This window comes from Rhineura floridana, chromosome 7, assembly GCF_030035675.1.
Source record: "Rhineura floridana isolate rRhiFlo1 chromosome 7, rRhiFlo1.hap2, whole genome shotgun sequence".
NCBI classification, from domain to species: domain Eukaryota; kingdom Metazoa; phylum Chordata; class Lepidosauria; order Squamata; family Rhineuridae; genus Rhineura; species Rhineura floridana.
In genome coordinates, this window is record NC_084486.1 from 34,404,925 (window position 1) to 34,418,147 (window position 13,223).

The window sequence follows — 13,223 nt, forward strand, 5'->3', positions numbered from 1 at the left end:
AGTTAGAATTAATTAGAAGACAAACCAAATATATATTCTGGCCAAATAGGGATTTTTTGCATGATGCGTAATAAGATAGATTCAAACCATAGACCAATTTTAATCTTGGTTCTTGAAAATGTGTGTGCATGGGGTACTTCACTCTTTGTTCTGTGCAGAGCTCGGTGTTTGCTTTTACTAAAAGGATTTGTTTTTGGTACTTTCATACTATGCAGGGGCGTGTTGAGTGAAGCTTTTATATGCTGGGCTTGCCAGTGGCCCCGAGAGTCCGGGGTCGAGAGGTAAGCAATCCGGCTCCGGCATGGGGATCCAGCTCGCATTTTACTTTTCACTAGGAGGGCTCGGTCCAGCTTGAGAGCAGAGCACAGCCGAGCCTCCATGCCCGAGGGTCTGTTCGGGGAAGATACTAACCTTCCGGGAAGAGCACGTTTTATTCCCCCATTGCTTGGGTGCGGGGGTCTCCATATTCTATATAGGTGCTTTCTTTTTCCTCCTGTCTGAAAAGACAAGCTGGGTGGACGAATCATGAAAGTTTACTTGCTTTTCTGCAGTTGTGGATTGCAAAGTCATGCACGGATCGCCTTTTCCTGTTAGTATCTTATTGACAACGCAACGAGCCTGGTATGTATGAAGGGATCGATTCGCAGAGAAGCTGATCATGTGGGAAGGAGAGTGGAGGGGATACGTAGAAGCCTTGTTACTGCACGAACTTTTCTTGTCTATTTGCGGGTTGGTTAAAATAGTCCATTCCCAGAAGTTGGCTGCAGTTTTCTCTGAGACAGACGTGGAATACGAAGCAATTAAAAGTCGGTAAAACTTTGAGAAGTTCCAAGGAGCTTTCTGCTGATGGTTGCGGGAGGGAAAGGAAGACGGAGAATTTGGAAATTTCTATCAATTACGAAAAACAAAACACCCATATTTAGAATTGCTTGTTTTAAAAAAATGCAGTAAGGTCTGACCTGTGACTGTCCTAGTGCAAATTTGCTTAAAGTAGCCCAAGTCTGCCTGGAAAAACCCGCCAGGCAAGCGAAGCTGAGTTAAGCCTCCATACAAAGGGGGGGTGGGGGGAGACAGTGTAAAGGACACGGATCACCAGCCCAGTCTCTCTTTCTCGAGCTTTTGCTTTTGGGGGAAAAAGAAAAGGCAGATTGCATTTTCCAGAACTTGCCTTAAAAACAACTTTTTTTTGCTTGCTTGTTTAAACTGCATTACTATTTTTTTAAAAGCCTAATGGGCTAAGCTCTGCTCTGTCTCCAGATTTCACAGCAGTACATCTTGGCTGATCTCAGTAGAGTTAATTAATCATTGCACTGTCGTAAATTTAAAATCGAATTTAACCCATTGTTTGGTTTCTCTGCAGCTCTTATGAGAGCAGTTGTACAATGAGAGCTCCAGACCACCTCTGGCTACTACCTCCTGCAGAAATAAATCCCACTCCAGGAAGCCATCTGCTTGAAACAAGAGCAGAGGCAATGGCTTGATCCTTCCCCTCCCCCTCCCCCTCCTGATAACTTGCTTATGGGGAAAGGAGTTTCTCTATGTGCCATTATTGCTCAATAAGGCTTCTTGTTTAAGAACCAATTCAGAGAACTAGGCAGGAGGCTTGCTCATATACCTGCTCCCAGATTTGCCATTAGAGCACGTATGTTGTCTATTTGCATATGGACCCTCTATAACTCTGCCCCTGGAGTACACGCAGATGCAGAAAAAAGTCAAGAGGGAAGGCAGTCTTTTTGTCACACGGCATAAGTCATGAGGGAACAGTTCTGTTTTGCTTCCCTAAAAACAGGCTCTGCAGGGACTGCAGAAGTTCCTCTGTCAGAAGGGTTCTGATGTACTTAGAAAAGACAGCAAAGGGCTTTTAGCAATACATCCAAGTTACTGCTTTTGGAGTAGGCTGTTGTGTTCCTCGTTGAAGAAAGAAGTGGGCATTACAGTTGCTCAAACAGGGATAGATGTGCATCCGATCCCTGCAGTCCACATGATGTCTGTAAATGCACACCTGCTGCCTTCCCTACACGCACATGTGCCACAGTCAGCGGCAACTGCAAGAAGGGCTCACATGTCAGGAATTGTGGTTTTGAGACTACCAGGGAAAATCTCTGCTTTTTTCAAGGAATTAATTTCCTGATTTTAGTACGTAAGTGTTGAATTTATCGCAAGAGAAACCGCTGTTTGAACTAGTCTGAATTAAACATAAATTGTGAGACACATGTCCCCAAATGCTCATAAGGGAGCTGTGATTGGTCATTGTTCCTGCTTGTGCACGGCATGTCAGGAGGTGCTTGTATTTCTTTCCCACTTTATTTGCAGACATCAACAGAATATCTGTAGACCTGGGTAGCTACATAAAGTGTGAAGTGGCTGTTACTTGCGAATCACATTATGAATGTTGTATAACGTGTTAATTCAGCACACTGTAAGTGTAGCTCTACCCTACAATATGGGGCACTTCAGTGCAAGATAAATAGTATTTCTGAAGATTTTCCTCTCAGATGGCACATTTGGGTTAAGTGACCACCCTATAAGATGTCTCCCTTGTAGGTTTACCGTACCACCTATTCCTGGAGTGACCCGTAAAATGTGTAGTGGCTCTAAAATGATGTGGAAGCAAATTGCTCAATTGAGGTTGCATTCACAAACACTCATTTGTCACAGCACTTTCCATTTCTAATAACACAGATATGTAATGAGCAAATTGCAAAACACAATAAAAGATGCCATCATCGCAGCTTAAAAGTAACCAAAGTTAGTTACATGAAAAATGTGTGGAGGTTGACATCCTCAGGATACTAGAGCAGTGTTGAACAGATACCGTCTTTGCCACAGTGTATCATACCATACATATCTTACCAATAGTGTGTTGTTATTTTCCTGATACCAAACAGATAGATGTAGTCCATTTTCAGTAAGGTAATTATCTCATAGAATACCAGCTCAACAGCGGGGGGAGGGAGGGAGGCAGGCAGCAGTGGTGTTAATACTTTTGACTGAATGAGATGTGTAAGTTGCTTGCTCTATGCAAGCAGATACAAAGAACTCAGGGCCAGCTTCAGGGGACCCATGGCAAAATTCTTTCTGGTGCTTATACAGGAGGCAACAATGTTGATTAGCCTCAATACTCTGAATCGGCTCTGGGCACCACTAAAGGTAAAGGTGTCCCCACACTTATAGTGCGAGTCATTTCCGACTCTTAGGGTGACGTCTTGCAACGTTTACTAGGCAGACCGTATATATGGGGTGGAATTGCCAGTTCCTTCCCCGGCCTTTCTTTACCCCCTAGCATATGCCGGGTACTCATTTTACCAACCACGGATGGATGGAAGGCTGAGTAGACCTCGACCCCTTTTACAGGAGATTCGACTTCCTCCTTCTGTTGGAATTGAACTCCGGCCGTGAGCAGAGCTTCGGCTGCGTTACCGCCGCTTACCACTCTGCACCACTACCTTGCCCTTAACTATAGAGTCCTGGTTGCCGGGGGAAAAAAGTTTTAAAAAGGGGATCCACAGCAGATGTCAGTGGTAGGCTCCAGCAGCTGCCCAAGTGTGCCTTATGATGAAGCCAGCCTGCCAGAGCTGGTGCAGCATGCTGGCCAAGACTGAGAGTTGTGGGTTCTTTGGTTCAGGGCTGTCAACCTTTTTGGGCCCATTTGGAATGTTGAGAAAGCATCATGGGCCCCACCCCCTCTGGTTGCTTCCCCCCTCCTCCAATAGATAGAAAGGGAAAGTGCCCACAAGTTCTTTGCTTTTCCACTGGGTGTGGGTAAAAATCAGATGCAGCAGAACTAAAATGGATCCTCTTGAATTTGCATTATTTTACGTGGCATTCCCCAAAAGACCCCGTCAAATTAACACTTATATTAGGAGATCACACAGTAAAAACGCAGAACTAGTGGTTGCCAGCACCACAGGAACATTGATTAAGGGGAGAGGTCTTTGTGGATCTCCATGACTTTTGCACAGGATAACAGGTCACAGAATCGCAGAATATGTGATATGATCTGTGATGGGCAGGGGGATTCCTTGTAAATATTCCTTGTAAAAATCATGAGACTCCACAAGGATCAGTGTCTTGGGTCCATGTTTTTGTACCATGGCAGCACTAGGAGAGGCTGGACTGGCAATTTTTACTGAGTAACCAAAGTTAGCTTTAATGTAATGGTCATTATTGGGGGGATGCCTGGTAAAAATAATCCTGATCGATGCCTAACGAACAGGATCAGTCACAACAGATGCAATCCCGCCATAGTGTATGTGAAGGCAGTCAAGAATGGGCTCAGAGGTTTAACCAGCACAGGGAATTGAGCCGACTGGTTCAGAGACTTATTCTCACCAGAAAGGGCAGGAGGAGCCACAGGAGCGTGTGGCCCTCTGCCCCTCATTTTTTTTTTTAATTGAGGGTGTGCGTTTTGTTGGGGTTATTTGCTAGTTGAGTGGTTTGCTTCACCTCAGCCACAAATTGCCTTGGGGAAGCTAGTCTTCTCTCAGCCTCAGTCATCCATCTAATTTGCATTGCGTTCACATTTACTTAGGGTAAATGCCACTGAACATAGCAAAGACTTACTCCTGAGTAAGCATGCATAGGATTCACTGTTAGTAAATTAATCTTCCATTGCCCACTTCCTCCCCATCCCAGTTTTTCTTGAGGCAGATTCACAAGTTCAGTTTCAAGATGGCAAAACTACATCTGTATGTGCAGGGAAAATGATAAGGTGGCAGACTTCCACAGCTCCTGCGCAAAAAGTCACAATTTCTACAATTCTTGGATCAATTATGTATTTCAGTGCGTGATATTTATTTCAGCTTATGTAAATCATTTTTTAATTTTGCTAACTACGTTAGAGTAACAGATAAACCATTTTCCCTTAAGTTTTTTCTAATACCCATAGAAAGCTCTGCTCTCCTTAACTCTCCTCTATTTCCCCCCTCCCCCAACTCCAAATACTGGTTTTCTACAATTTCCTTTTCTCTCTTAAGCCTAGCCTGTCCTTTTCTTAAGCAATTGGTCATGTGACTCTGGTTTAAGCTTAGCATAGGGCCTGTGTGGCTGATAGTTATTATCAGTGGGATCTCCCTTTGGCAGTATGTTAACCCTTTCCTGGTCAGACTTGGGAACCTTTTCTATAATTATGTTAAAGTTGTGCATCTAGGAATCTAAGACACTAATTATATGCACACTTTCAACTTTATTGAACACAGAGGGTTTTACTTATAAACATATGCAAGATTGCACTGCACATCTGCAATCCTAAACACACTTATTAGAGAGCAAGGCTGCCATCTTAACCCCACTTACCTGGAAGTAACCCCCACTGAATTCAGTAAGACTCATTTCTGAATAGACATGGTTAGGATTACACTGTAACTCAGGACTTCAGAGTATTTTGCTGTAATACGCTGCACGGCTACTTAAACAAAACAGACAAACAAAAAACAATGGCCACTGACACCACAGAATCTGTTCGTAAAAATCCCTCCTGCCAAATACAGAGAGGAAATGTAGTGGAGCAAGAATGCAGGGATACTCTAGTAGTTTTTTCATAGCAGCAGTGATGATCAGCAGGAGCAGTATCTGCCAGTACGGTAAGCTTGGGAAGATTGGAAAACAGGTCTGGCTTGGCTTAAGATCTTTTGTTAAGTGGGCGAGGCTCAGACAGTAACTAGCCCAAGGAATTTAATGGCTAATCAGGGATGTGTGCCCAGGTCTCACCAGCCAAAGTCCATTATGCCAGCCACTATACTACCCTTTGCCACACACTGTTCTATGGCTCTCAGCCAATTTTAATAAAATGCTGTTATGCTATGTACTACTGTTGGTTGGGAGAGCATATTTTTATGTATATATGGTTTTTGACTCGCTTTGCCAGTGTGGCTATGGGGATTGTTGTCATGAGCTCCCGTACTTCAAAAATTACCACTACCCAGCTGTTAAGAGTTTATTTTCCTAGGGGAAATTATTTAATTATGATAAATCACTACTCAAGACTTTAAAAAGAGAGAAGGTCTGGGCTGTGATATGGACCCAGCTAAGTTCCCAGCCTTTGCTGATTTCCTATTTCATACCTGCTTCTAGGGTTTCCACCTTTCCCCGCGTCATCAGAGTCTTTGAGCATGTAACAACTAACATATCAGGCAGAAACCAACTGGTGCAATTTGTTCAGAACACACATCTGAATGGGGAGGCTGCAGCTGTCGAGTTTCTGCCTATTATACAGCTGTTCAAGGCACATACTCTTTGCCACAGAAAAGAGGTAGCAGTTCCCCTGCTTGTTCACATTTAGATTGTAAATCTCATCTCAGGATGGGGACCTCTCTTTTTGCTTAAGTACTGTAACTCTGTAAAGCTCAATATACTTTGATAGAGCTTTGATAGAGTTATCAATAATATCTCAAAAATCAATGGGATTAAAAGTTTTAAGCCTATGCACAGTTATTTGGGAGTAAGCCCCACTGAACTCAGTGGGGCTCTCTTTAGAGTAAGCATACATAGCACTGGGCTGCACATAAATTTTCATTTCAAATGATTGGGCTGCCCATGTGGTGTATAAATTGTAGATCTATATAACAATTTCCAGAGGAATAGCTGTGTTAGTCTGTATTGCAGCAAAAACAACAGTCTTGTGGCACCATAAAAACTAACAAGTTTATCATGGCATAAACCAGGGGAAGAGAACCTGTGGTTAGACTACAACTCTTATCAGCCCTGAACATTGCCATTGCTGATCAGGACTGATGAGGGCTACAGGTTCCTTATCTCTGGAATATTTTTTTTGGGGGGGGGGTCTAGGGTTCACTCCATGAAAGTAATCTTCAGTTGCAGGCATTTTTAATATATGGGTGTGGTTGGGAGAGGGTGCTAGGAGGGAATTGTGAGCATTAAGTTCAGAGGGAAGCCATGTATAAATTGTAGATTGCAGCAATTGCAAGTACTCTTGGATGAAACAGATTATCTTGACCCGTTCCAGTCTGTGTTCAGGACTGGCTATGGGACTGAATCGGCCTTGGTCACCCTGATGGATGACCTTTATCGGGAGAAGGACAGGGAGAGTGTGACCCTGTTATTCTTACTTGATCTCTTAGCAGCTTTTGATACCATTAACCATGGTATCCTTCTGGGCCGACTTGGTCAGATGAGTATTGGAGGCACTGTTTTATAGTGGTTCTGATCTTATCTCCAGGGTTGTTTTCAGAGAGGCACTTGTGCTGTGGGGTGCCGCAGGGTACCATCTTGTCCTCCATGCTGTTCAACATCTATATGAAGCCCTTGGGAGCAGTCATCAGGAGATATCAGGCAAGGTGTCAGCAGTACGCTGATGATACCGAGCTCTATTTTTCTGTAACATCTGAATTGGGATGAGGTTGTACTCCCTCAGAAAGAGCAGGTACGTAGACTGGGGGTGCTCCTGAAAATGGAAATGGACTGCCTTCAAGTCAATCCTGACTTATGGTGACCCTATGAATAGGGATTTCATGGTAAGCAGTATTCAGAGGGGGTGTACCATTGCCTCCCTCCGAGGCTAGTCCTCAGCTGGTTAGGGCCTGTGCAGCTTGCCACAGCTGCACAAGCCAGCCCCTTCCTTGTCTGCAACTGCCAGCTGGGGGGCAACTGGGCTCTTTGGGACTATGCAGTTTGCCCACGACTGCACAGGTGGCAGGGCACGTAACCCCTGAGCCACTCACTGTGGGGGTGATCTTTACCTGGCCCTTGATACCCAGGAGACACAAGCGGGGATTTGAACTCACAGACTCTGGACTCCTAGCTAGGCTCTCCTCCCCACTGTTCTATACCATCTTTGTTGCCAGAGACCCAGGTGACCTCAGTGGTTAAGAGCGCCTTTTACCAGCTTCAGCTGGTAAGACAGCTGTGACTGTTTCTGGACCAAGATAGCCTGACCACTGTTGTCCACGTACTGGTAGCCTCCAGGCTGGATTACTGTAATGTGCTCTATGTGGGGCTACCTTTGAGGTTGGTATGGAAGCTGCAGTTGATGCAAAATGCGGCGGTGAGTCTGCTCACTGGGACAGGGTATCGCCAACTTGTCACCCCGCTGCTGAAATAATTGCACTGGCTGCCCATTTGCTACCGGGCCAAGTTCAAGATTCTAGCTTTGGTGTACAAAGCCCTATACAGCTTGGGACCAGGATACCAGAAAGACCGACTTATCCCTTATATGCCCAGTCGATCACAGTGCACTGCAGCTGAGGGCCTCCTGCAGATACCATCTTATCAGGAGGTCTATTCTGCACAACATAGGAAACAGACCTTTAGTTTGGCGGCACCTGGAACTCCCTACCCTTAAATATTAGACAGGCGCCATCTGTGTTATCTTTTCAGCACCTATTGAGGACCTTCCACTTTCAACAAGCCTTTTAAGCTGAGACGTTATCCCAGTCTGCTTCTGTGTTGGAACTGCTTTTTAATATGCTTTTAAACCTTTTTTTTTAAAAAACAATGTTTTTTAACCTTTAAAAAAATCTTCAAAGCTTTTAAAAAAATGTTTTAAAAGTTGTTTTAATGTATTTTAATATCTGTTTTTATGATGTTTTGAAGTGTTTTTAGTGGTTTTGTTTGCCGCCCTGGGCTCCTGTTGGGAGGAGGGGTGGGATATAAATCAAATGATAGATAGATAGATTGATTGATTATTATCAGATGTATAGACCAGCATTCAGGGCAGAGTTTCCCTTCCAAGGTAGTGAACAACATTTCATGAAAACAAAATAATTAAAATAGTACATAACATCATCCAAATAAAACCACATTACACTCAAACTTTAGTAGTTGAATGCATGAACAGCAATTAATAAAAGCAGACTGAAATAAAAATGTTTTTAATACTTTTCTCTAAAAAAATTAAAGATGGGGCTACTCATAATTCCTGAGAGACGGAGGTTCTTAAGGATGCCCCCCCCACTGCTGCTACCAAAAAGGCCATCTACATCTATACTGTATACTAGTTTTATTGTGTTTGGTGGTGTTAATTTGCAAGTAAGTGTCCATAGGACTGCAGCTTGCCTTTTAACATCCTCCTACCAAAGTTGCTGAGGCTGCTTGAGGTGAAAACATAGCAGCCATTGTAATTTGAAGACTGAATCAAAGGAACTATGATGGATTTTCTATAGAAAAAATAACATGAGATACTTCACTCAGAGTGATAATAATTTACAAGTCTGTAGAAATGCATCCCTTTATAGCAGGAATCTACTCCCTTTGTCTATGCCCCATGAAGAACTATTTCCTCACAAATAATTTGTTCCTAAGAATCCAGAAATCACCTATATCAGGGATGTAGAACATGTGGCCCTCTGGATGTTGCTGGACTCCAGCTCCCATTATCCCTGGCTATTAGCCATGCTGTCTAGGTCTGATGGGAGTTAGGGTCCTGACAACATTTGTAGAGCGATATCCTGCATCGTAATATACAACGTGGATTGGTCACAACTTAGTAGAGGTTGTCTGTGAACAAAACAGCTTTTAAATTGTTGACTATGGGGAAAAGGAGCCATTTGCTCTTGTGGATCTTTCTATCTCATAATTAGCAATAGTCAGTTCTATGTGCTCCTAGGATTCTAGATTGTGGGTATTTTTACTCAATTATTTCCAACTGCATTTTAATGTAGGTTTAGGCTTAAAAACAATAACTTAACATTACAACAACTTACATGCTTTCATATAAGTGGATATAACTTAACCAAGACAGAGAGTTGTGTGCTTAAACACATGGGTTTTAACTGTACAAGAAGATTTAATGCCGCAGTCCTATGCACACACATACTTGGGAGAAAATTCCATTGTATTTAGTGGGATTTACCTAGTATGCATGTGTAAGATCGGGCTGCATCTCTTTTTTTGCAGTGTGGTCAGGGCATAGGACAGTGTGGCTGCACTGCTCAAAACGTTTACTCTAGAGCAGGGATGGAGCCATAAAAGCTGATTTTGTATCAGGATATTCCAGATAACCTATGAAAAACAAATGCCTATTCACTACTATTAGTGAATTATTAATATTTCAGTTCAGTTTCAGTTTATTGCAGGGCCATAGGCCAACACAAAAAATGTGGTATACAACATAATAAGATAAAGTAAAGTAAAATTTAAATACAGATTCTAAGATTAAAATATGATAAAATCGGAGGTGTTCATTAAAATTTCCAAATCATATATCATAGTTCTTTAAAAACATCGTGCAAGGATTCTGATAAATAAAGAATACTGATAAATAAGAGCAATAAAAAGAGTTAATGGGAGAACCGTCTCCCCATTAAAACCGGTTAGAACTTCTATTTCGAGTGGAGTTCTAAAACAAATTTAGCTCTTAATTTCTGAGCTGCTGTCACAAAAAGAGCTACTTTATGGGTTACCTCCGGCTTTAAGTCAGACATTAAGAAGATTATTTTATCAACATCTGTAGACGTCCCGTAGGTGTCTAACCACTTCTTCAAGAACTTCGTTCTAAGGTTCTGATAAATTGAACAGTGTATCAAAATATGTGGAAGGTCCTCCTCCCCATTGGAACCACAGATACATTTTCTTAGTTCCTTTGGGATACTAGATATCCTTCCCTCTCTATCAGCGTTGGGCAGAGTGAAAAAGCGTAATGCTGTAAATGCATGTCTGAGGCTAATAGGGAGGGGCTGCATAAGATATAGGGAGCAGTTATGATCAGTTTTGAATCTCCAATACCATGGGGCTACCCGGGAGTTGAGTAGAGTTAGATGGTCTAAATACTCACAATGTTGGAAAACCGCCTCACGTAATCTTTTGTTTGATCCTAGGGTATTGCTGAATGGTTAGATGATATCTACGTAATAGATCATCTAATTTATTACCCCATATATTATGTGAAAATGGGTGGTCAAAGCAGAGGTTTAATAATTCCTTGCCTTGCGATGATCTCAAAAACTTCAGAAGAGTTAAGTGAATATGCGCGCCCAACGGAGGGAGACCAGTCTCCGCACGCAGCATTGCTGATGAAGTTCCTGGAGGGAGGAACAGTAGACGCCTAAGGAAATAAGTTTGAATAGTCTCTAACGATGAGATTATTTCATCTTCCCAACCCCATACCGATGCACCGTACAGGACCTGGGGGATTACTTTGGCCTTAAAAACTTTTAAAGCTGGAAGGATCAGATTACCGCCAGTGGAGCGGTAGAACTTTTAGGATTGCACCCACCGTTTTTGCCGCTGTTTGCTTTATGGATTGCAGATGGGTTTTCCAGGAGAGGGTGTCCGAAAAGTTTACTCCCAAATACTTGTACACACGACACTGTTCCAACTGATGATCATCCATTGACCATCGATGACTCACGAACCTCTTTCCAAAAACTAAAATTTTCGTTTTCCCTTAATTTATATTTAACCTTTCATTTATACAAAGATCCTGGAGTCTTCTCATCAGCTTTCTCAAGCCGATAGGGACTAAAGAGAGAAGAACCATATCATCATATTAATATTAGTAATATTACTATTACTATTGCCTATGCAAAAAACCTTGCGGTTTAAGAACGTACCTATAGCCCACATGCACCAGGGGAGCAAGAGACCTGATGTACTGCCCTACAAATTTAGTGAACTTCTCTGCTTTTTAATCCAGGAGGTAAGAAAAGGGATCCTGTGCAAGTTTGCTGAGAATGGATTGATAATTTGTATCTTATTGAGTTCAGTGGGATTTACTCCCCTGCAATCATGCTTAGGATACGTGAAACTAACCACAGGGGAGGAGGGGAGGGGAAGGGGAGGAAGGGCAGAGGGGAGGAGGGGGAGGGGAGCAGGCAGGAGGGAGAGGGAAGAAGGACAGGTTTGATCCTTTGTATGTTTATTGAGTTCAGTGGGATTTACTCCCTTGCAATCATGTTTAGAATAGGTAAAACTGACTGGGGGAGGGACAAAGGGAGGGGGCAGGGAAGGAGGAAGAGGGGAGGGGAGGAGGAAGGGAGAGGAGAGGGGAAGGAGGGGAAAGACAGATATGATCATTTGCATGCTTGAGTTCAATGGGATTTACTCCTATGCAATCATGGTTAGGATAGGTAAAGCTGACCATGGGGGAGGAGGAGAGGGAGGGGGAAGGGGATGGGCATGGGGAGGGAGGGGCAAAGGAAGGGAGAGGGGAGGAGCAAGAGGAAGGGGATAGGAGGGAGGAGAAGGGAGGGTGGGTTTGATTAGTTCCATACTTTTTGAGTTCAATGGGATTTATTTCTGTGCAATCATGTTTGAAAATGGAAATGGACTGCCTTCAAGTCGATCCTGACTTACGGCGACCCAATGAATAGGATTTTCATGGTAAACGGTATTCAGAGGTGGCTTTAAAATTGCCTTCCTCTGAGGCTGAGAGGCAATGACTGGCCAAGGTCACCCAGTGAGCTTCATGGCTGTGTGCAGATTCGAACCCTGGTCTCCCAGATCATAGTCCAACACTGACTCAGGGGAGGGGCAAGGAGGGGAGGAGGTGGGGGAGGGGGGAGATTGGGTGGATGAGCACTGGGCAGAAGGGAAGCCCCTTTCCTTTCCATAAGGAAAACATTGTGAACAGTATCATTGCTTTTCAGCATTTCCCTCACTTTATATTCTACAGCAGGCACATGTAGCCTCCCACCCAAATTTAAACCAAAGCTGTTCCTGGCCACATCCACACCAGGTCTTTATTTCACTTTGGACACATGGCTTCTCTCAAAGAATCCTGGGAAGTGTAGTTAGTGAAGGGTGCTGAGAGTTGCTAGGAGATGCCCTGTTCCCTCACAGGCCTTCAATCAGAGTGGCTGACTGTTAAACCAGTCTGGCCACTGGAGCTCTGTCAGTGGAATAGGAGTCTCATGTCAGCACCCTGCACAAACTACACTTCCCAGGATTCTCTGAGGGAAGTCATGACTACCTCATGTGAAATCAAAGTCTGGTGTGGGTGTGGCCTCCTGATTAGGCAAGCCCAGCAGCTGTGAGGCTTTTAGAACACTGACAGTTGGTTCTTACTGAGCATGCCGGACATTATCATTCAGTTCAACGTATCTTAAATTAATTAAAAATCAGCCAGGCATTTTAAGTTTTAAACTGCAGAAGATGAAGGTCAGAGTATGGGACAAGGTCAGTATTAGGAGTACAGGTACTCTGTGAACATGGCTGATTTTTAATGAATTTCAACAGATTATGAGAAAAAAGTCCAAAAGGGCTCTGGGGTTTTTTTTCTCTCTTTTTAGACTTTGAACTCTCTATTCTCTCTGATTGTTTTGTGTATT

The 13,223-nt window shown here is 43.3% G+C and overlaps 1 protein-coding gene across 3 annotated transcripts in view; it reads left to right on the plus strand.

The window, feature by feature from the left end:
- The first annotated feature begins 214 nt into the window (after positions 1–214).
- Positions 215–13,223, plus strand: part of TET1 (tet methylcytosine dioxygenase 1) — a 138,202-nt gene continuing 125,193 nt past the window's right edge. The window contains exons 1-2 of one of the 3 annotated variants that reach the window (XM_061635185.1): positions 215–281; positions 552–621. The gene's annotated coding sequence lies outside the window, so the exon portion shown is untranslated. Of the gene's footprint in view, positions 282–398; positions 622–741; positions 807–13,223 lie in introns of those variants that run through there. The other 2 variants (XR_009763942.1, XM_061635186.1) reach the window with 2 other exon arrangements.